Raw genomic sequence first — 21,102 nt, 5'->3', positions numbered from 1 at the left:
TAAGAAAAACCTAAATGATCTATAAGGAGAGGGTTTTCATTTGAATTTGGTAGATGATTGAATAAAGTTGGTTTTGTTCCCTTGTTTCAGAAATGACTCCAAGCAACAAGAATAATGGCATACACAGACACAGCTTTTCACTTTGATGACAGTAGGAGATGTTTTTTTAATTCTAAATCACAGTGTCTAAGAAAAGGATTGCCAATATACTGCTGGTTAAGTAAGGATGCCAGGAGACACCTAGACTTTGTGTGGGGCTGTGAATCTCGAAACAACTGGAATTTCTCCCAGGTTGACATATCTCCTAGGAACAATGGCTTCTTTGGAACAACAGAAGTGAGTAATTGGGCTAGCGACAGAGCTTTTCTGGAAGCTATTTTACACACACACACACACACACACACACACACACACTCACCATCTCACACTCAACCTTGTCCCATGAGCCATTCCGTATACACCAGAAAGAAATGTCTCCTGTTTTGGAATGCTGGCCTCCCATGAACTGCCTTAATTTCCCCTTCCTGACACAGGCCAAAATTCCCATTTTTCCTTAACTAATATGGGAAGGCCAGTCAGTTAAAGATTTGGGTCCCCAGTTTCCTCACCTGTGAAAAGAGAGAGTTGGACCAGATAATCTGTAACACCCTTTCCAGAATTCTTTGATTTATAGCCTGGGTCCCATTCAAACCTTTTATTGTGGTAGAGTTGCACACAGAGAGGAAATGTTCTCAAAATGACAATGAAATTCATTGAACATAATTCCCAGGGGACAGGAAAATGGGCCAGACTTCTCCTACAAGTATGTGGCATCTAGTCCCTGGCAAGAAAAGGAAGCTGTCGGACTAAGCTTAAAATATTCCTCTTCCCTGATATAGTGTTAATTTAACCTGCTTAATCACTACTGCAACTGCTTAGCAGAGAAAACGTAGGTCCAAAGAGCTTGGGGAGTGAGCAGGTTCTGGGAGAGTATGAGAAAGTCAAGGGCAGAATGACTTATAATGAAAGTATAACCTCCGCCTCTTCATCTTCCTCCTCCTTTTTATTTTTTTGTTATTTTTTTAAATCTGAAATTTACTGTCAAGTTGGTTTCCATACAACACCCAGTGCTCCTCCCAACAGGTGCCCTCCTCAATGCCCATCACCCACCCTCCCCTCCCTCTCACCCCCCATCAAACCTCAGTTTATTCTCAGTTTTTAAGAGTCTCTCATGGTTTGCTTCCTTCCCTCTCTGTAACTTTTTTTTTGTTTCCTCCCCTTCCCCTCCCCCATGGTCTTCAAAATTCTATGGAATTGAACAGTTGCTCAGAGACCTTAGGGAGTGGGCTGGAGCTCTGTCCGGTTGCACAGTGCTGCATTCCTAGCTCCCTGGCGGTTACCCATGGTAACTAATGCCGACGACGGAGAACATGCGCGCGCGCACACACATGTCCCTTTCAAAGGGAGACCATCCCATCCACTCCCACTTTCCTAACAGGCTTTCTCAATCTTCAATAAGTTTGTGTTAGCTGGGAATGAATGTCTGAATTTAGGCTTCAAAAATGTCCCTTTCTCCCCCCCTCCCCCCCCCCAATCTGTATAATTACTGTTTTTTTCCTGAAGCCTTTCAAAATACTATAATTAACAGATTGGCAGATAACCCATATAACTGCAGTTAAGGCAAATATAGTATGCAGCTGTCTTTGCATTAAGTGATTAAATCAAATAGCATAGTTTTGAAGTACATTTATAAAGCATACATTTACCTCCTGGCAAAACTGTCTTAAGTAACACACCCTCCACCATCTGTTCACTCGGTGTTAAAACCGTATTTCCCAGGACTATAGCTATGGAGGTCAGAGCCACCAGCTGTGCAGAACCAAGAGGTGCTGAGGGATCTTTTGGGATACTCAGCAGCTTTTGGATCCTCCTAAGGATGCTCACAGAGATTGTGCATCTGTAACCCACAACCGGGGCACACACACAGACACACGTGCACACACGTGCACACATACACCTACCTCTTCAAGTTAACGCTGACCGTGTGTTCGTTCTCCACGGACAAGATAATGCGCCGGCATGACTTTCAAGGCATCCATTCAGGTGCTTATTTTTTCATTGACCTATTCATCCAACAGTGATGTATTCAATGCTTCTGTGTGGTTAACCGGAAACGAGGTGGTAAATACAGGGGTCGATACTCATGGCCCCTGCTCTCATGGAGTTTACAGTCCAGCACAGAAGTCGCTCATTAACAGACTCGCTACCATAAAGGGTGATGGTCTTAAGACCGCGAGCTGAACCTCATTTAGGGTTTGGAAAATCGAAAGCTATCACTGTTTGCAGTTCAAGAATATGTACAGTAAGTGAAAATGGCTCAGTCATCAAACATTTATCCAGAACCTGCCATGAGCAGTGGTAGACAACGTAGCAAAAAGACATTTACAATCTGGTGAGGAAAACTGCAGCTAGCAGTAAAAAAGAAATGCTGCACTGGAGGATGCAGACTATTGTGCAGGGTTTCAGCGATATTGAGCAAGCGCTGAGACACGAGAAGCCTTGAGAAGGTTTCATGCAGCCGTGGTCAACTCTGGCTGCCCCCATTAGAAACTTCAGGGAACCTTTTAAAAATAGTCATGGCCAGGTGCCACCCTAGCTCGATTAGATTAGAAAATCTGGGGATGGGATTTGGATCTCTCTCTCTCTCTTGTTTTTACATTCTTAAGGTAATTTTAATGAGCCTTGGGGGTACAAAGCTAGAGCTGACAAAGTCATAATCTACAGTGAAGAGGGGTCATCCAGGCCAACATTCTCATGTCATGAATAAAATCATAGAGGTGCAGAGATACCGAATGAATTCCCCATGGCCTCACAGCAAACTCAAGGCAGATATTAAACCAGTGTCCAGAATTTTCCAGTTTCCGAAATAGGCATCTTTTTATTCTATACCATGTTCCAGATTTTCAGCATGTAGTGAAAATCAGAGCCAATCACAGAAAGCCAGATTTGTCATCAAAGTTTTCAAAATGGGAGCATTCTGGGGAGGAAAGCTAAGGGCAGAAACGCAAACAATTACTCGGAAATCAAATATTCGAGATTCTTAATTTGTAGAGCAAAGTCAGAGTAGACTCTTCAATCGTCTGGTTTTACATGAAACACCAGGAAGGCAAGCCTCTAAGCCCAGCAGTTATTGTTGTTACGTGCTAGTTTCCTTAGACGTAACCAATTATTTGACCTTCGGGGGGACTTCGCATCACATAAACTTTTGTCTCCCCAAGAATCCATTCCTCCCATGTGGACTGTAATGCCTCCTGACTAGAGAGACCTAGAGCTTTCCATTGTTATAGTTTATTCTAAAAAAAACAAAAGAACAAAAAACAATAATAGATAAAGACTTTTCCCTTCATTAAAGCCTAAGTAGCAGAGAGCTGCCAGACTGGACCGCAAGATTCAGGCTGCAAAAGAAGGTAGGGGCGCCTGGGTGGCGCAGTCGGTTGAGCGTCCGACTTCAGCCGGGTCACGATCTCACGGTCCGTGAGTTCGAGCCCCGCGTCGGGCTCTGGGCTGATGGCTCGGAGCCTGGAGCCTGTTTCCGATTCTGTGTCTCCCTCTCTCTCTGCCCCTCCCCCGTTCATGCTCTGTCTCTCTCTGTCCCAAAAATAAATAAACGTTGAAAAAAAAATTAAAAAAAAAAAAAAGAAGGTAACATGAGTTTTGTTTTACATCAATATTTATTACCGTCTCAGCAGCTACACTGGATGTGCTTATAATTTATTAGGAGTCTTTATCTGGAAGCAGAAACAGATTCCATAATTCTTGTGAATCACATATCCTCCGGGCATTTTCTTTTTAATCCAACTTTTGTTTACTGTCACTTCTGCTGAACATTTTGCATCGCGATTCACAAAGAAGCAGTTCACAGAAAACTAGTATCTGGCCTACCCCAATATTTTCCATTTTATTAGTCAATGGGAGTTGGCTTTAAAGTACCCAGCTTATAATTTATAACCGGAACAGACAATTTAATCATTTTAGGATGTGTTCGAACACAGCTCAAAGTTTTAACAAGGCTTCTTCCTTTATTTCAGAGCCCCTCCCTGTCAAGAAGGCTCTTGTATTTTAGAAAAGAAAGAGGTCCTTCTTTTCAGTTAGAATGGGTATTGAAACACTTTATGAGAAACGTGAAGGGGGAAATCAAGCACGTCTCCAAGAAGGAAAACAAACAAACAAACAAACAAACTGGGGGTCTTGGGGGGATCATATAAACACTAAAGAAAAAGTGGCACAATTATTTTGACAACAGGTGGGATCTCCAAGCTGTTAATTAAGAGACTAGCCATTAGGAACATGAGGACTCAAATTTCTATACATTTACTGATCTTTTCTGGTATTTTGAGAAGATTTGATTATATGGTACTATTGTTAAATGTCATTTCATAGCTTTAAAAAAAAAATGGCGGAGGAAGCACCTGAAAATGATCATCCCTAAGGGGACAGGAGCAAAAATCACCATATGCCAGATTTTCATTTTACATAACTCAAAACTATTTACCCCATGGACAAAAGACCATTCATTATGAGAAATAGGTAATTACAATGAAACATGCCTGTGCTAGGCCCACTAAGAAACTGGGCAATTCAGTGTCCTGGGCAACAGAATGGTATCTTCAGCTGACGGAGTAAGTAGATGGAGAGAGAGATTAAGAATAGGCTAATGGATAGATGGGAAGACAATATTAGCATTCATGTAAACAAATGACAGCCAACATTAGCTAGGCCATGTCATGTCAAACAGAAACAAGCAAGAAGAACTAAGAGAACTGCAAGCTGGCAGACGGATTACACCTTCAATAATGGTGTAGAAATAGTGACCGTAATGACAGTGGAAATAACTCCAAGAACTCTCTGGGTTCTTTCTGGCAGGAGCTTTGTCTTCCTCTTCTTTACACCCTCAGCATCTATCACAGTTCCTCTCATTCCGCAGTCGTTCAATCATGTTGGATAAATGGAGGTAAAAGGAAGGGAATAAGAAAAGATTCCTGGATACAAATGCTATCAAATTACCCTCAAGTCAACAAGAACGGGATTTTTCCATTACAGTTCAATCTCAATATCACAGAAGGAAAACTAGGATGGAAATAAGTACTTCAAGATGTTATTCTGAAGCAACCTGTCTAGAAAGCCCTGGAGAGGCCCTGACAGGGAGGGGAGGGGTATCGGAGAGGAGGCTGAGGAATGGTTGCCACGTGCAGGCCCATGAAGCAAGACAATGCCAGCGGCAGGAGCAAGGAGACTAATGGAGACCCGGATGTGCTGTCTGTAGCTGAGCCGTCCTGGGCAAACCTCCCGGGAGCCTCAGTTTCATATTATACGGAATAGAGAGCTAAATTGATTTACCTCTTAGATCCTTACCTGGGTCTGGTGTGCATTTTCACAATCCTGTGTTCCGTTGTTGAAATCTCTTCTCTAACTCCCTGGAAAAAAAAAAAAAAGGTGATTAATTATTTTCTCTTTGGGGGAAGGAAAACAGAGCACGGAAATACCGCTTATCATACAGTATTCCAGTTCGTTATGATTTGAAAAGTTTTCCTTATTTCTCATATGATTTTATTATACAAAACCCTAAAATGCTGAGTCTACATAGGCTTTCCTAAAGCCAACACTTGGAAAACAAATGTATTTGAGACCAAAAAAAAATTAAAAGACTCATCTCTAAACCATATCTGTATTTTGGTATGGATTTGCAACTGCATAAGCCATGTGCCAAAACCTTTGTATTCTTTCCTTTTTAACAAAAATCATTCAGTATTATTTAGCACTGGGCTACATGGTAGAGCCTTATGTTTTATTGTCTCAAGCTTTCAGATTGGGAATTTTCATTGTCTTTTTTTTTTTTTTTAATGTTTATTTATTTTTGAGAAAGACAGAGACAGAATGGGAGTGGGTTGGGGCAGAGAGAGAGGGAGGCACAGAATCCGAAGCAGGCTCCAGGCTCTGAGCTCTCAGCACAGAGCCGGACGCGGGGCTTGAACCCACAGACCAGGAGATCAAGATCTGAGCCGAAGTCAGACGCTCAACCGAGCCACCCAGGAGCCCCCTCATTGTCTTAATCAAGACCCTGGTGAAGCACACCTTCATCCCCAGATATGGTGGTTGGTTTGTAATTTCCAAATTCAGGTCATACTCTCTGTGCAGCCATAGATTTCTTTCTAGGTAGTGACGCTGATGTGTGTACAAAGGAGTAGTGGACGCCTGTCCCTGAATATTTGTTTCTGTTCTGTAGGAGACTGGCAACAAACGTATCTGTTAGTAGAAAATGACAACTCTAAGTTGATTTTCAGAGAGCAAGTGAAGAATAAGAGGGAAGTACCGAAAAATGAGACATGGTAAAGCAAACATGGGGCAGATCTATCCCAGTGTAGAAAAGCTTTGAAGGGAAGTAGAATTTAAGTGAAATCTGCTTAACCCATCACTGGGAGGGGGCCTATAGGAAGAGAAAACCCTGAGGTAAGAAGTGTCTGCCTGGAGCAGGCTGAAATGTGCCCAATCTGGCCTGTGGCGGGTCCTCAGTAGATCAGCATTTCCCATTCAAGGGCAGTGATATCAACACGCAAAAATAAGACAAGGGAGCACTCCATCTTGGCAAGGAGAATCAATCTATGGGCTTGTAGGACCCTGGCCCATGGATTATTGAGCTGCGAGTTGTGCCAGACGCACTCAGAAAAATTGGGGTCTTCTGAATAAAGAGATTTCAGGTGTGGTTATCTCCTACTGATTCAGTTAGTGTTCTTACTCATAGCTCCTACTTATCATGTAATCAAGGGTTTGTATCTGGACTTTCCAGATAAAGAAATTGAAAAAGAAAGATTTAAAATGGCCTTTCCCAAGTCATTGAGCTAGTAGGTTACAGGGCAAGGGCTTGAAACCATGATATTAATGGGATTATTTTTGTCCTTATATGTAGTTGTATTATGATTCCATTTGCCTTTTTTCCAATATATACTTTTTAATTTTTTTTTTAATGTTTATTTATTTTTGAGACAGAGAGAGAGCATGAACAGGGAAGGGTCCGAGAGAGGGAGACACAGAATCTGAAGCAGGCTCCAGGCTCTGAGCTGTCAGCACAGAGCCCGACGCAAGGCTTGAACTCACGGACTATGAGATCATGACCTGAGCCGAAGTTGGACGATTAACCAACTGAGCCACCCAGGCGCCCCTCCAATATTTTTTTAAAACGCATGTTGACAGTGTTGGAACCATAGTTGTAATAAGACGATCCCAATATTTTTGCCCAAGATAGAACCTAATAAAACTGTTTAAAATTTAGTATTCCTCAATTTCAGGAGTTGGGTTTAATGGTGATGGCTGTGGACATCAGTCTGTTCATCTCAAGGGGAGTTAAAACCCAGTGGGACTGACCAATGGGCCATGTCTTTTTCTTTTCTTTCTTTTTTTTTTTTAAGTTTATTTATTTTGAAAGAGATAGAGAGCATGTGTGTGAGTGGGGAGGGGCAGAGAAAGAGGGAGAGAGAGAGAGAGAGAGAGAGAGAGAGAGAGAGAGAGAGAATCCCAAGCAGGCTCCACGCTGCCATCACAGAGCCTGATTTGGGGCTCAAACTCATGATCCTGAGATCATGACCTGAGCCGAAATAAAAGTTGGAGTCACCAGGCATCCCTGGGCCATTTCTTAAAATTATTTGTTAGGAAACAATTTGACACTTATGGAAAAGTTGTAAGAATGCCACAATACCCTTTAGATTTACTTATTGGTTTATAATTTGTCCTACTTGCTGTCTTTTTCTCTCTATAAACATTATTCTTTGTCTCAGACTTTTGAAATGTGATGGCATACATCATGACCCTTTAGTTCTAAATGCTCTGCTGTGTATTTCCTAAGAAAAAGAGCCTTTCCTTACACATCCACAGTATACTTATCAACTCGAGTAATTTAGCATGAACACTGGATTTTTATGCCCTTTGCAGCTTGTTTTTTTTTTTTTTTTTTTTTTTTTCCTCCAGTTCAGGATCCAGTTAAGGGCCACTCATCGTACTTACTTATTGTGATCCTTTAGTCTCCTTTCATATGGAACAACTCTCCACATTTGTCTTTTGTGACTTTGACATTTTTTAAGAATGCAGTCGGTGGGCCATTTTTACAGCCCATTCTTTGACCTGGAAATAGTTTTCTTAGAGCTTGCTTTTGCTCAGCCTTGAAAGGATGCCTATAGATATGGGAGTCCTTTCACCTTTGCGATCAATGAGGGATAGAGTTAGGCCACAAATGACAATGTCAGAGACACTAGGATGTGTGGAGGGACTTTTCCGAGCAAAAATGAATTTTTTACTGAAGTAGGTAAGGGTAGGGAAGAGCTTGAAATGTAAGCCTTTTGTGGGTAGGTGACTGTGGAGAAACTACTGATGCAGAAGGAAATGGAAATCGAGGAGCTGCCACCTGAGGTGAAGCCACATCCCCTGGATGGGAGACGTTTGGAACTCTGTACAAAGTGACCCATGAGCATTAGCAACCAGAACTGAAGAAATCAAAGTAAGGAAATGATATGGTGCTTATATTCTCCAGTGTAACATCTTAAGGGTGAGGCCATAGGTAGAGTAAATCTCTTGAATGTATGGCTAATGTGAGTAGATAAAACAGCCATATAGACACCATGATATCAACTACTTTTAACGACTTTATGAAAGGGTAATTGATATCCACCTAACTGCACATACTTCATGTGTACAGTCTGATAGGTTTGAATGTATGTCAGCATTTGCGAAATCATCAGTCTGATCAAGGTAGTAAACACATCCATCACCCCCCAAAGTTGCCTCTTGCCCATTTGGTTTTTGTCGTGGTGGTGGTGGTTTGTGGTAAGAATGCAACTGGAAATCTGCCCTCTTAACACAACTCTCAGAGGACAATACGTTATTGTTAACTGCAGGCACCGTGTGGTCCCTCAGAGCTCTAGAACTTACTCATCTTGCGTAACTGAACCATTTCACCTGTTGAACACCTCCCCATTTCCCCCTACCCTCCAGCCCCTGGTAACCACCATCGCTTGTTTTGAATCAGTGTAAGACACTAGGATGTGTGGAGACTAGTAGGGATTTTGGTGAAGAGTTAGCAAGTAGATGGGAAAATTAGGAAAACTTTTATAAAAGAATCAACCTATAGATGTGATTCAAAGCAAACAGACATACCTACTCTGTACAAAAAAGGGAGACTGAAATATTGTGGTTCTGGTGTGGGAATCTGGGAGCGAGGATAGAACCAGGAGGGCAGGGCACTGCTCAGGTGTGGGGGGGGGTGGGGTTGGGGGAGCTGAGGGCCTGAGGGGCATAAAAGTCCAAAAAGCACTTTGGATGGAAAACCATTTTGAAGAGAAGAATGTATATTATTTGCAGTGGGATGGGTTATCCACCCTTTATTACCCGTACAGAATCTTTAGTAAAGACTATTTTGCTCACTTAGGCTTTTTTTGTGGAAGTGGCTTCCTTTGGGGATGCTTGAAGGGGAGGCTGAGGAAGGTGTCTGGGTTGATTCAAGGCCAAAATAGATTATGTGGAGAAACTGGCGTGACGAATGGAAGAGAGGGGCGCTCGGGGGGCTCAGTCCGTTAAGCGTCCAATTTTGACTCAGGTCATGATCTCACGGTTTGTGAGTTCGGGCCCCACATTGGGCTCTGTTGCTGACCGCATGGGGCCTGCCTGGGATTCTCTCTTTTTTCCCTCTCTCTTCCCCCACCCCCGCCTCAAAAATAAATAAGTAAACACTAAAAAAAAAAAAAAAAAAAAAAAAAAAAAAAAAGAATGGAGATTTCAAGAGTGTAAATTCCAGGAAATTTGCAGAAATTCTAGAGTAAATCCTTGACTTTCAAGGCTGCCAGAGAATTGATAGGTTCAAAGCCAAGATCTCCAGGGGTAAAAGGTGGACCCAGCTGCGTCTGTGTGACATGTGGAATAAATAGGAAACTGTGCTAATGTATATATATATATGACATGACAAAAGGGTGGAGTGGAAAATGGCAAGGTCCAGAGAAGGATAAGGGAATCTAGTGACCCAGAGAGTGGGTGCGCATTTCCTCTCTCGGCTCCTCCCACACCCTTAGGAGGCCTCTGTGAAAGGTACAGAGCCATGTGATGCAGGCCTAGAACCCCACTCTGGAGTGTACCTTCCTCAAGTACCTAGTTACCTGTGGATTCAGAGCACATCAGATAATGCAGAATGAGCTCTTTTTCTTCTGTGGACATTTTCTGTCCTAGGAGTGAGCGCAAGTTCTACTCCCTGGGGAATTTTGATTTGATTGCCTATGTTGCTTGGGGGATGCGGCTCCTCTTTCTGTTTTTATCAGTATTGGGGAAAGAGATAGAAATCAGATAAGGGAACTCTAGACCTAGCCCCCTGGAAGAAGTTGAGTCTTGTTTTTCCTATTCTGCTCACTTTTCTAACTCATGTGGGAGCAGAGAGACACTTGAAATGAAAACGCTCAGGAGGCAGTAGAACCCATCTTTTGAGGGGAACCAGTGGGATGGGACAGAGGTGAGAGCGGGGACTGGGACTTCAAGCAGAATTGTCAGACCGTCTGCCTGGGTGTGGTAGAGGTTCCTAGGATAAATTCCAACTACTATTGCTTATGGGTGGTTATTTGACTTCTCAAGGTATTTCAGGGCACTTGAGAGGAAGAGTTTCTTAACATCGTTTATGAGCTATCTTTCATGGCGTGTGTCCTTGCACCAATTCTTCCCCTTGTGTTTGGGCTGACGTGGAGAGAAATGGGTCTCTAGAAGACTCTGATCGGATGCTAGCCCACCTGTGCTCAGAGAACAGAGCCCTGCTGAATTGAACTAGATGTTTCTAAAGGTATGAGGAACTGTGTCCTTTCGTAAGAAACTGCCGGTGGGAATATCAGCTGAGGACCTCAGGCAGGAAACCTTGGTTACTTGCGTTTCTCAGAGATGAAACCGTGGGGCATTGTTTCATCCACTTTAAGAACGAATAACAGGATGGGCGCCTGGGGGACTCAGTAGGTGAAGCTTTTGACTCTTGATTTCAGCTCAGGTCACGATCTCCTGGTTCGTGAGATGGAGCCCCAAGTGGGGCTCGGCTCAGACAGTACAGACACTGCTTGGGATCTCTCTCTCTCTCTCTCTCTCTCAAAATAGATAAATAAACCTAAAAAAAAATAATAGGGAAAAGAAACAGTCTTAATTAATTCAATGAAGAAAAGCATATTATTCATGAATAATGAATGCCTGCAGCTTGTTTAGAGAGAAGAGTGAGGATTAAGTCCCAGACTCTCATTCTTTCTTGTCTCGCAGCATCCACACAGATCCAGGAAGAAGATCAAAGGTAGGACATTAACAGGAAGGTTCTGCCCATTAGACTTTGCTTTCCAAGGGTTGACCTTATGCTTTTCTTTCTGTGAAGACCCAGGTCCATAATCTGAGGAGGTCTGTTTCTAGCATAGGTCCTTCTCCGAAACAGAGCCTTCAGAAGTGAGATCCAAAGGAAAGAAATTAGGAAATTCTGGGACGTTCTCGGATTCCCCGCTCTGCCCATCTTTAGGAACTTAAGAATGATGGAGCTAGCTGCACAAGGGGCTTACCTATTTGGTGGTGATGTGAGGTGCAGTGTGCATTAGTCAGGGTTATCCAGAGAAACAGAACCAATAGAATGTATACATGTAGAGAGATTTATTTATGGAATTAGCTCACATGATAATGGAGGGAAGCAAGTTCAAAATCTGCAGGCTGAGTTGGCAAGCTGGAGGCCCAGGAAAGAGTCTGTGTTGTGGTTCAAGTCCAAAGATCAAATGTTAGAAAATTTCTTCCTGCTTAGGGAGGTCAGTCTTTTGTTTTATTCAGACTTTACCTGATGGAATGAGGACCACTGGCATTTTGGAAGGCGATATGCTTTACTCAAGTGCATTGATTAAAATGTTACTATTATCTGAGACCCATTCACAAGAACATTCACAGTGCATAGTCATATTTAATTTTTAAAAGTTTTATACAGGGGCACCCGGGTGGCTCAGTCAGTTAAGCGTCCAACTTTGGCTCGGGTCATGATCTTGCGGTTTCCTGAGTTCAAGCCCCGCGTCGGGCTCTGTGCTGACAGCTCAGAGCCTGGAGCCTGCTTTGGATTCTGTGCCTCCCTCTCTCTCTGCCCCTCCCCTGCACCCCCCTCTCAAAAATAAACATTAAAAAAATTTTTTTAATAGAAACATTATACAACAAACTGCTATTTTATTTTGTTTTTCCCTGACAAATTTCAATTTCCATTTTATGTATTTGCGACAAACCGTATTCCTTCTTCTTTTTTTTTTTTTTTTTGCCTTTATTGCTCCGGTCATAATACTTACTTCATTATCTCCCCTCACATGTCTTTATTTTAAATTATAAAATTCTTTCCATGCTTTGCTCAACTAGAAAAATAAGTTAATAATATCATTGTAAAATCATTCATTTCCATTGAGTTACCAATTAAACTTACATAGATATCATAACCTATGGTATTTTTCTTAAGATGTTGAAGTAAACACATTATAATGTTGCATTGGTGCGTAGAAAACAAGCCACAGTTGAACTGAATTAATCCATTGGCACGGCCTAGATCAGTGATATGTTTATTCTGTAAGATACTGGAAAAGAAGCTTCACACATAGTGCAATACGATATATTACAAGATGCAACAGAGCAAGGTGGAAGGACTAAAATTGTATTAGATTAAAAAACCGATGCACATTTTGATTGTTTTCATGAGTTTTGTGAATAATGCTTTGATGAACATGGGAGTGAAAATGTCTCTTCAGGATCCTGTTTCCAAGGCAGAGACATGTTTTAGAATCTCCTGGATCACAGAGGCCTAAGACTTTCTTGTCTACTAGAAAAGCCCTCATACCTAAGACTCCTCAGCAAACCATTGCTAAACGGCATACAGTGTTTTATAACACACACACAAAAATGCTTTCTTTTCAATTTGAAACGGATGCATTAACTCAATAAATTTAAACAACATTTTGGTGCAAATCATAATCAGTCCTTTCTAGAAATAATTAAAAATATTTCTTTACTTTTTCTCCTTAGGTCAAGGTATTCAATAGTGAAATATCCATAAAATAAACTGCCCCATGATAATCTGAAGTTGGAAACTTTAGATAGTGTTTTAGTTAAAAAAGAGTTCTTTGAAAGGGGGCTTGGGGTGCCTGGGTGGCTCATGGGTTAAGCGTCTGACTCTTGGTTTTGACTCCGGTCATGACCTCACGGTTTGCGACTTTGAGCCCTGTGTCTGGTTCTGTGCTGACAGTGCAGAGCCTGCTTGGGATTCTCTCTCTCCCAGTCTCTCTCTGTTACTCCCCTGCTCTCTCTCTTTCTCTCTCAAAAATAAATAACTAAACCAAAAAACAAAAAAAAAAAAAAAAAAAAAGATCCTGATTTCAATTCCCTTGGGTACATTACCAGAAGTGGGATTGCTGGATACGGTAGTTCTGTTTTTGATTTCCGGGAGAACCTCCTTGCTGTTTTCCATAGTTTCCAAGTTACATTCCTCTCAGCATTGTACAAGTTTTCCCTTTTACCACATCCATCAATACTTGTTGTCTTTGGGTGTTTTGATAATAGCTATCTCTCTCCAAAGACGAAATATAAATGGACAACGGGTACATAAAATGGTGCTCAGCATCACTAATCATCAGGGAAATGCAGTCAAAGCTACAGTGAGATATCACCACCTTAGCTTTGGGCCAGGGACATAAAATTTCTGGAAAGTCCCCAGCCATGTCTGAGTATGGAGGGGATTCTAGGACTTGGCCATGTTGGTAGGACATGTCTTATCTAGCAGTCTTCTATTGCCCTTCCTGTTGGGTTGGCCAAGTTTGTCCAAACTCCCCTCCCCAGTTGTGCCCCTCCCTGCCTTCCTTACATATGGGTCAGATCTGCACTGACTGATTTAATGGCTTCTCTCATCCAACCAGCTTCCTTCTCCTTTTCTCTTCCTTGGGCATCACTACCCCTTCTCTTGCTCTCCAAATTCTGTTTTCATGTTTGCTTCCCAGGGACACAGTTTCTTAAATCATTTCCCTTTTCTTCCTCTCTGTGATTGCTTGAAAATTTTAGTGTATCCCATCCTTGCTTGGGGAGGGGGGGGGGGTTGTTAGGTTCTCCGGCAGAAGAAACCCACATTTCTACTGAAACCTGCTTTTCAAAAGTCTATATTATCAAGAACTCTAAGATTCTCATATATCTACGTGATATATCTAGGTTCTCATTTTCTGAAGTCTTTTGTCCTTTTTTGGGTAATGGTTACAAATTTTATTTTTATTTTTTAATTTTTAAAATTTTTAAAAAAATGTTTATTTATTTTTGAGAGAGACAGAGTGTGAGTGGGGGAGGGGCAGAGAGAGAGGAAGACACAGAATTCGAAGCAAGCTCCAGGCTCTGAACGGTCAGCACAGAGCCCGGCTCAAGGCTCGAGACCATGAACTGAACCAGGAGGTCATGACCTGAGCCGAAGTCAGACGCTTAACAGACTGAGCCACGCAGGTGCCCCAATAATTACACATTTTAAATGTGACCTAATCAAATTATTCTAGAGTTGTAGCCACCTTACCTAACCCCGTGGGGTTTTTTTGTTGTTGTTTGTTTGTTTTTGTTTATTTGTTTTGTTTTAATAATGCTATGATAGAGCTGAGGACCAGAATAGTTAAGTGATTCATCTCAAATTGCAAGAATGTATATATACCATATAAAATTTATTTTCGTCATAGGGTAATTGTCTCAAGAGAATGTCTTCACTTTCATGACATTTCTAATCAGAAAGTGTCAGATCTTAGCTCTCTCTACACTGCTCATTTACTAATCTTATTAAATTACTTCCTAATGTCTTTAACTAAGATTATTTTACTCCTCTGGGGTTTGATAGATTCGTCCCCTAAATGTGATGAGTGCCTTCTCCTGGACCGTACATATTTCATATATCCCAAGGAAGGTTCTTTGTTGATAGCTAGATTAGCAAGGAACAAGACAGTCGCGGAAAGCCCATTTATATATATTTTGTTTAATTAGGCCACACCAGCAAGTTAATATACAGTGCCATATCAAAAGACGTAAAAGTGTTAATTAATAATGAAAAATGAATTAAGATAATCTATGGAATGTATTCTAAAAGTCTCCTTTTATTCCTTGTTCTATCCATACCGCCCCCCGCGCCCCACCTCCTCCTTCTTCATCCAAATGGCTACTGCTCTGATTGGCCATTATTCGATCAACAATTAACCCCAGGGAACAGAATCTAGAATTTCCTAGGAAGGCATTATTGGCCTGTTTTCCTGCAGACACTGTGGTGCATCTTGGGAAGAGAAACTCAAATTAGTTACCAAAAGGTAAGATAGGACTGGGGGGGTGCCTACTCAGACTTGGGTAGGAGGCAAGGAGGGTGGCAGTTCATAACAATTATACTTTACAGTCTTGAAAGGATTAAACACATACACACCCAGTTAATTTGCCCCCGGGAGGCATGCAAGTGATTTTCCTCCCCTAAGTAATACTGTCAAATGTATCCATGTTTTCATTAACTGCTGAAATAATTTTTTCTATTCATCGTAGGGTTATACTGTACTTTTTTTGTGTTAATAAGTATTTATCCTCTTACCTTATACTATTACAATCATTAACTGCAGTGTGTAAGTGTACTAGTTATTACTGTCTAACTTTTGTTGAAAAAAAGCACAATAAGGGAGTGAAGGTGAAAAAAACATTACATAAAAAGCATGCAGCAGTTTCCTGCCAAGTAGCAGGGCACTGAATTCATGACATTTAGTTTCTGTGCCCAACAGCTATGTCCTGCGGTTTTATTGAAAGAGAATACTGATCAGCCCAGGGAACATAATATTCTTGAGAATTGCACATCTTGGAATTGAAGAAAATGAGAAGTTGGAGGGAAAATATCCATGGGTTTCTTTCTTTCTCTCCCTCTTTCCTCCCCTCCCCACTTCTCCCTCCCTTCTTGCCTTCCTGTCTGCCTTCCTTTTCCTTCTTTATGTTAGTGGGGGTGGGGGGCAACATGGGCCAAGAAGGCCAGTCAGATATTATAGGATACAGGTAAGATGTGGTAACGTCCAGTCTGCAATATCCACTTGGAAATCTCCATGCAGAAAAAAAAAATCCAAACAAAACAAAACAACAACAACAACAACAACTCACGATTTAAGAACTAACCATAAAGAAAAGTGAAATTAAATGCTGGTAAGTGATACTAAAAGAAAAGAAAACAAAACCAAACCCCCAAACCCCACAAAACCCAAAAAAAACATTAAGGGGAACAAATGCATGTATACATGGCTCAGTTACTTAAAAAAAAAAATCTCTTAGCTGTCAAAGCACTTCAGGGATGTTGTGGATAAGCAGTATCTCGAAGATGACTTTTTTTTTGTACACAATATTTTAAATGAAACAAAATCTGGGAAAAATGTAGCAAGTACAGCCTTTTCACTATGCAGTATGTTAATGTGTCAGATTGGTGGTGCGGCGGAACAGCTTGAGGGAATGGCAGTATTTTAATAATATTATATGTTAACCTGGCCTTTATAAATAATCTCTGTTTACCTGCAAGATGCTATTAGCCTAAGTACATGACTTAAAACTTCTATAGGTATTCATCGCTCGCCCCTTGTTTCCTATTTGTATTAGCAAAGTAGCGCATGAGTCTTTCCCAAGAAGAGGAACGAGATTAGATTTAAGAGAGGAGAATACTGATTGAATGAACGACTACTGAAGATAAAATATTTGCAAAAGTTAAGGCAACAATACTTGAGGATCTTGGAAATAAATATATGTAGTCCTGTTTCTTTCTCCTTGATTGTTCTAAAAGCCATTTCACACGTTACTAAAGAAGGGCCTTTGGCCCTGATGAAGAGTCTGCAGTATGGAAGGGTTGTCTGGGGGGCCTGGGTGGCTCAGTCGGTTAAGTGACTCAGGGCATGATCTCACAGTTTGTGAGTTCGAGCCCCACATCGGGCTCTCTGTTGTCAGCACAGAGCCCGCTTCAGATCTTCTGTCTCCCTCTCTCTCTGCCCCTCCCCTGCTCTCTCTCTCTCTCTCTCTCTCTCTAAAATAAAGAAGGGTTGTCTATGTCTATGTGCAGCTCTGTGCTGCCCTTATTTATGCTTCTTGTATAGTGTATATTCAAAATCCAACATGTCTTTACTCCATTTCGGTGTTTTTCTTTCTTCCTTCAAGTAATTCCTGCCTATATATAAACAATCTATGTTGATCAATTAAAATGCCTTAATCCAGATGGAAGGCAACTATACTAGCCGCTACACCACACCTCCCAAAAGCATTTCGTCTAAAACTGATGTAGGTCTTGTCCACTCCAATGAATTATGCATAACTGGAGGGCGATTTCTTGGCATGGGAAAAAATGTGACATGTGAGATTAAAATTAAATATTGAGTAGGCTTTCTCCTAGAGACACGAATTAGAGAAAGGTGCTTCTTTTCCACCAGTAAAGTATACAGGCCTTCATTTGTGCGTGTCACGCAAAGGAATGGGACCGTCCAGACACAGTGCAGAATGCTGAATACGTGCCGGCTTGGCCCTCCACAGCTGGTTGCAGAAGGAGATCTCAGCCGGTCTTAGCAATGGCTTGGAGCTCAGGATCTTTTGGTGGGCTTTGCTATTTTCCCCACGTGCCCCTTATGGCCTTTGGCTGAGTGGGGACTGGGTTTAACTCACAGGCTGTCATTAGGGGCAGTTATGAAGCAAATTACAGCAATAATGACATCACCCATGAAACTGAGAGCCACTCTGACGGGGCCCGGGAGGGAACAAGACAGTGCAATGGCCAAATGGGCATACTGACCTTCTCAGAAAATACCAACCCCAAATTTCACATTCACTTGTTGGTTTATTTCCTTGTTCCTTCTTCCCTCTTTTTATTAACAACATTGGAAGAGGTTTAAAACATGGCCTCTACCTCTTCGAAGCAAAGTCAACCAAGCACCCGAAAAAGAGGTGATTTAGGTAACGTCTGTTGCACACTTGACTTTTCCAAATGGAACCAGTCTTTTCAGTCTCCTGGGTTGGAGTCTCTTAGGTCTTTCTCATGACACTGTAGCTGACCTTAAGTCCTGAGACTTGGCGAGGGGAAGAGTAGGTCATTTCTATGGCAGGATGGGCATGTAACAAGGCATTCATTTGTCGGCAAACTAGAGGGCCCTTTGCACACGTAGGACTTCTCTCTCTAATGGCGTTCCAGTGCCCCCTGAGGGCTTCTGAGTGTAATAAAAGCGAAGAAAAATGCGGCTTCGTATGAAATCATTCATGTGACTCAAAGGGTCTCTGAAGTAAAGATTAACTGCCAGTCATCAGGAAACCCAAAGTCATTTAAAGTAAGAGGTGCCACAAGCCAAAAGATAGAAGCCATACACACATACAATATTAATAAAGCAATTACAGTAAGTGCTATAACATTCTGCTTTGCAAATCTCTTGCCACTTCAAGAAACATCTGTCTCCGCCACTAGAAATTACTGTTAAAAAAACTAAACCAAACAAAACAAGCTGTGCTTTGTGTTTTGGCTTTTCATTCAGTATCCCGATCAGCCAGTCTGCTACCAAAGCTTCCGTACCAATTTCACAGTCTATTCCCTGGGTTGGTTTTCCAACCAATGTAGCCAACTGTGCTTATAGTGAGCAGAGGGGCAATTAGCTGATCCATTGCACTGTGCGAAATGCCTGAATCCCATCACACATCACGTCTCGGGAGGGTGAGGAGGAAATTCAAGTGACCAGATGAATCCTTATGTAACAGAAACTGGCTTGAGTCTGAGCCTCCCCAGATCCTAAAAGTTGTGAGTGCCCTATTTTTTAAAGAACAGATTCTCAGGCTTAATTACAACGCACATGCTGGTTACTTGGTTACTGGTCAATAAAATCCAGATCTGGCTGGGAGAGGGAGGAGCCACAGAGATCGATGAACGTGTTTTCGAAAACCTGCAGCCTGGGCTGTACCTCTATTTGAACAGAAAAAGCACAAACTTTCTGAACGTTCCATTTTCTTCATTATAAAATAAGGAGATGAATTCCTCCCCAGCTGTCTCAAAGGGGATCAAACTGAATATGTTCCTGGAGATCCTGCGTATACTGTGGAGAACGGTAGCAGTATAAGGAGTTGCCCCACGTATAAGCTACGGAATATTTCCTCCTGGAATAGCACCCGGTTTCTTAGAGGATAATTGAGAAGAAAGGAAAACATGTCCATAGTTATTACTGAATGCAAATAGGTCTTCTATTAAGAGAGAAGCAACAACAGAATAATGTGATTTAGAGAAGAGAGAGCGAAGGTTTGCTCCAACGTGAAGAAAGAGTGAGGTGACCATCGTTTCTTAAATGGAAGATTGTAACGAAGATAAATGTTTAGGGGTTGTAGATGTGAGTGAGTAATTGGGTTTAAGGACCATTCGCTCAAATATTTAACTCGATTTTCGGGTCCTTGAGCTTTCCTGTGCTGACAAATGAACATTTCTGGTAATTGTATGTCTTCCAAAAGGACCAACTAGTAGCGGCATGAAATGAAGGCTTTGTGTGTAGCATGGTCCATCATGGTCTTACCTTCTCTCTCCACTTATTTGAAGATTGAATCCATGATACCTAAATGGCATTGCACTTTGACACCGAGTGGAACATGGCGTGTGAAGCAGGAAATAGAAAGAGATGGAGATGGCCAGTCAACTAGAGGTCATATGGAGGAGCGCCTTGAAGCCCACGTTGTAACTTGGACATTACCCTGTAGGGGATTTAGAGAAGGGTTGCAGCAGGGATGTGACAGAAGCAGATGTGTGATTTAGGAACATTTTATTTGGAAGATGTATATCGGATGATTATGAAGGGAGTGAATCTAAAGAAGAAATATGATTGAGGAAGTTGTTGAATAACCAGTGAGGTGATAAAGACCTGGACAGAGCAGTGGTCAGGGCCAGCTTCGGGAATGTGTGACCCGTGCAGTCCCAGAGGGCTCCCTGCTTAGAAAGGCCCACACTCGGTTTCTCAACTCTTGAAACTCTTCATAATTTTAGAAGAAGGGACCCCTTGTTTTCATTTTGCACTTAACCCTGCAAATTATTTACCTGGTCTTGGTAGAGGTGGTAGGAGAGACACCAGGATAAATGAAGATGAGAGTTCTGCTCCTCTTTGCTCTGTTTGCATGATTTTCTTGGTGTCCTCAGGCTAACCCCTGCCTGATCGGAATGCGGTCTGGGTGTTGCGGCAAAAGGACTAGAGGAGATTTAAGAATGTTATTACAGCAACATAAAAGGAAAGAATTAATGTGCAGTCTCTATCCTTCGATAAGGAAGCTCTTTGCATTCTCATCCAGGTAAGGGATATAGTCAGGATTTATTGAGAGTGGGAAAGAACTAGCTATGTTCTTTTATCTTTCCTTGATTAAAACATAAAATCGTATTCTATGCCCCAAGTAGAGGGAATGCCATGTAAAGAATATGAGACGCTAAAGTCAATTCCTTTTAGCCTGAGGGGTTGTGACAGCAAGATATCAGAGAGGGACCTGAAGGGGAGAGTACCTCTTGGTATTGAAGTTCCCAAGGCGGGCAAGCGGTCACATGCCCCAAGAACGACACAGGAGCAGTGATGACCGTTTCAGCATCTGAGTGGCTGCCAATGTTTGCAGAGGACTGGTGCTCACTCTTTCCCCACACCCCACGTCAAACAAAACTAAGCTTTGCTGCAATAGATGACCTTGGAGCAGAAAAGCGAAAGTCCCAATACTGATTGCGACTGGATTTCCTGACAGCCTATTGGGACGGGTGCTTGGAATCCAATTTAAATTAATTAAAGGAAGTAAAATGTTCTATTTCTGTTACTTAAAAATTAGGTTGCAAATTCATATATGCATATGGTTGTACATTTATATATGCAAATTCACATATGCATAAACCACTGGCTCTAAGAAGATGAAATATTAGGACATAACCTTACTGCCAAGCTTAAGTATATAACATTTCAGCATTATATTTATTCTTTACCTTTAAAGTTGAACAGACCTTTATATTATTAGGAGTTGTACAACCACAACATATGTGAACAGTTACCTATTGTTAAAATTGAT

The sequence above is a fragment of the Lynx canadensis genome, chromosome D4 (genome assembly GCF_007474595.2).
Source record: "Lynx canadensis isolate LIC74 chromosome D4, mLynCan4.pri.v2, whole genome shotgun sequence".
NCBI classification, from domain to species: domain Eukaryota; kingdom Metazoa; phylum Chordata; class Mammalia; order Carnivora; family Felidae; genus Lynx; species Lynx canadensis.
Note: the sequence above shows the minus strand (reverse complement) of the source record.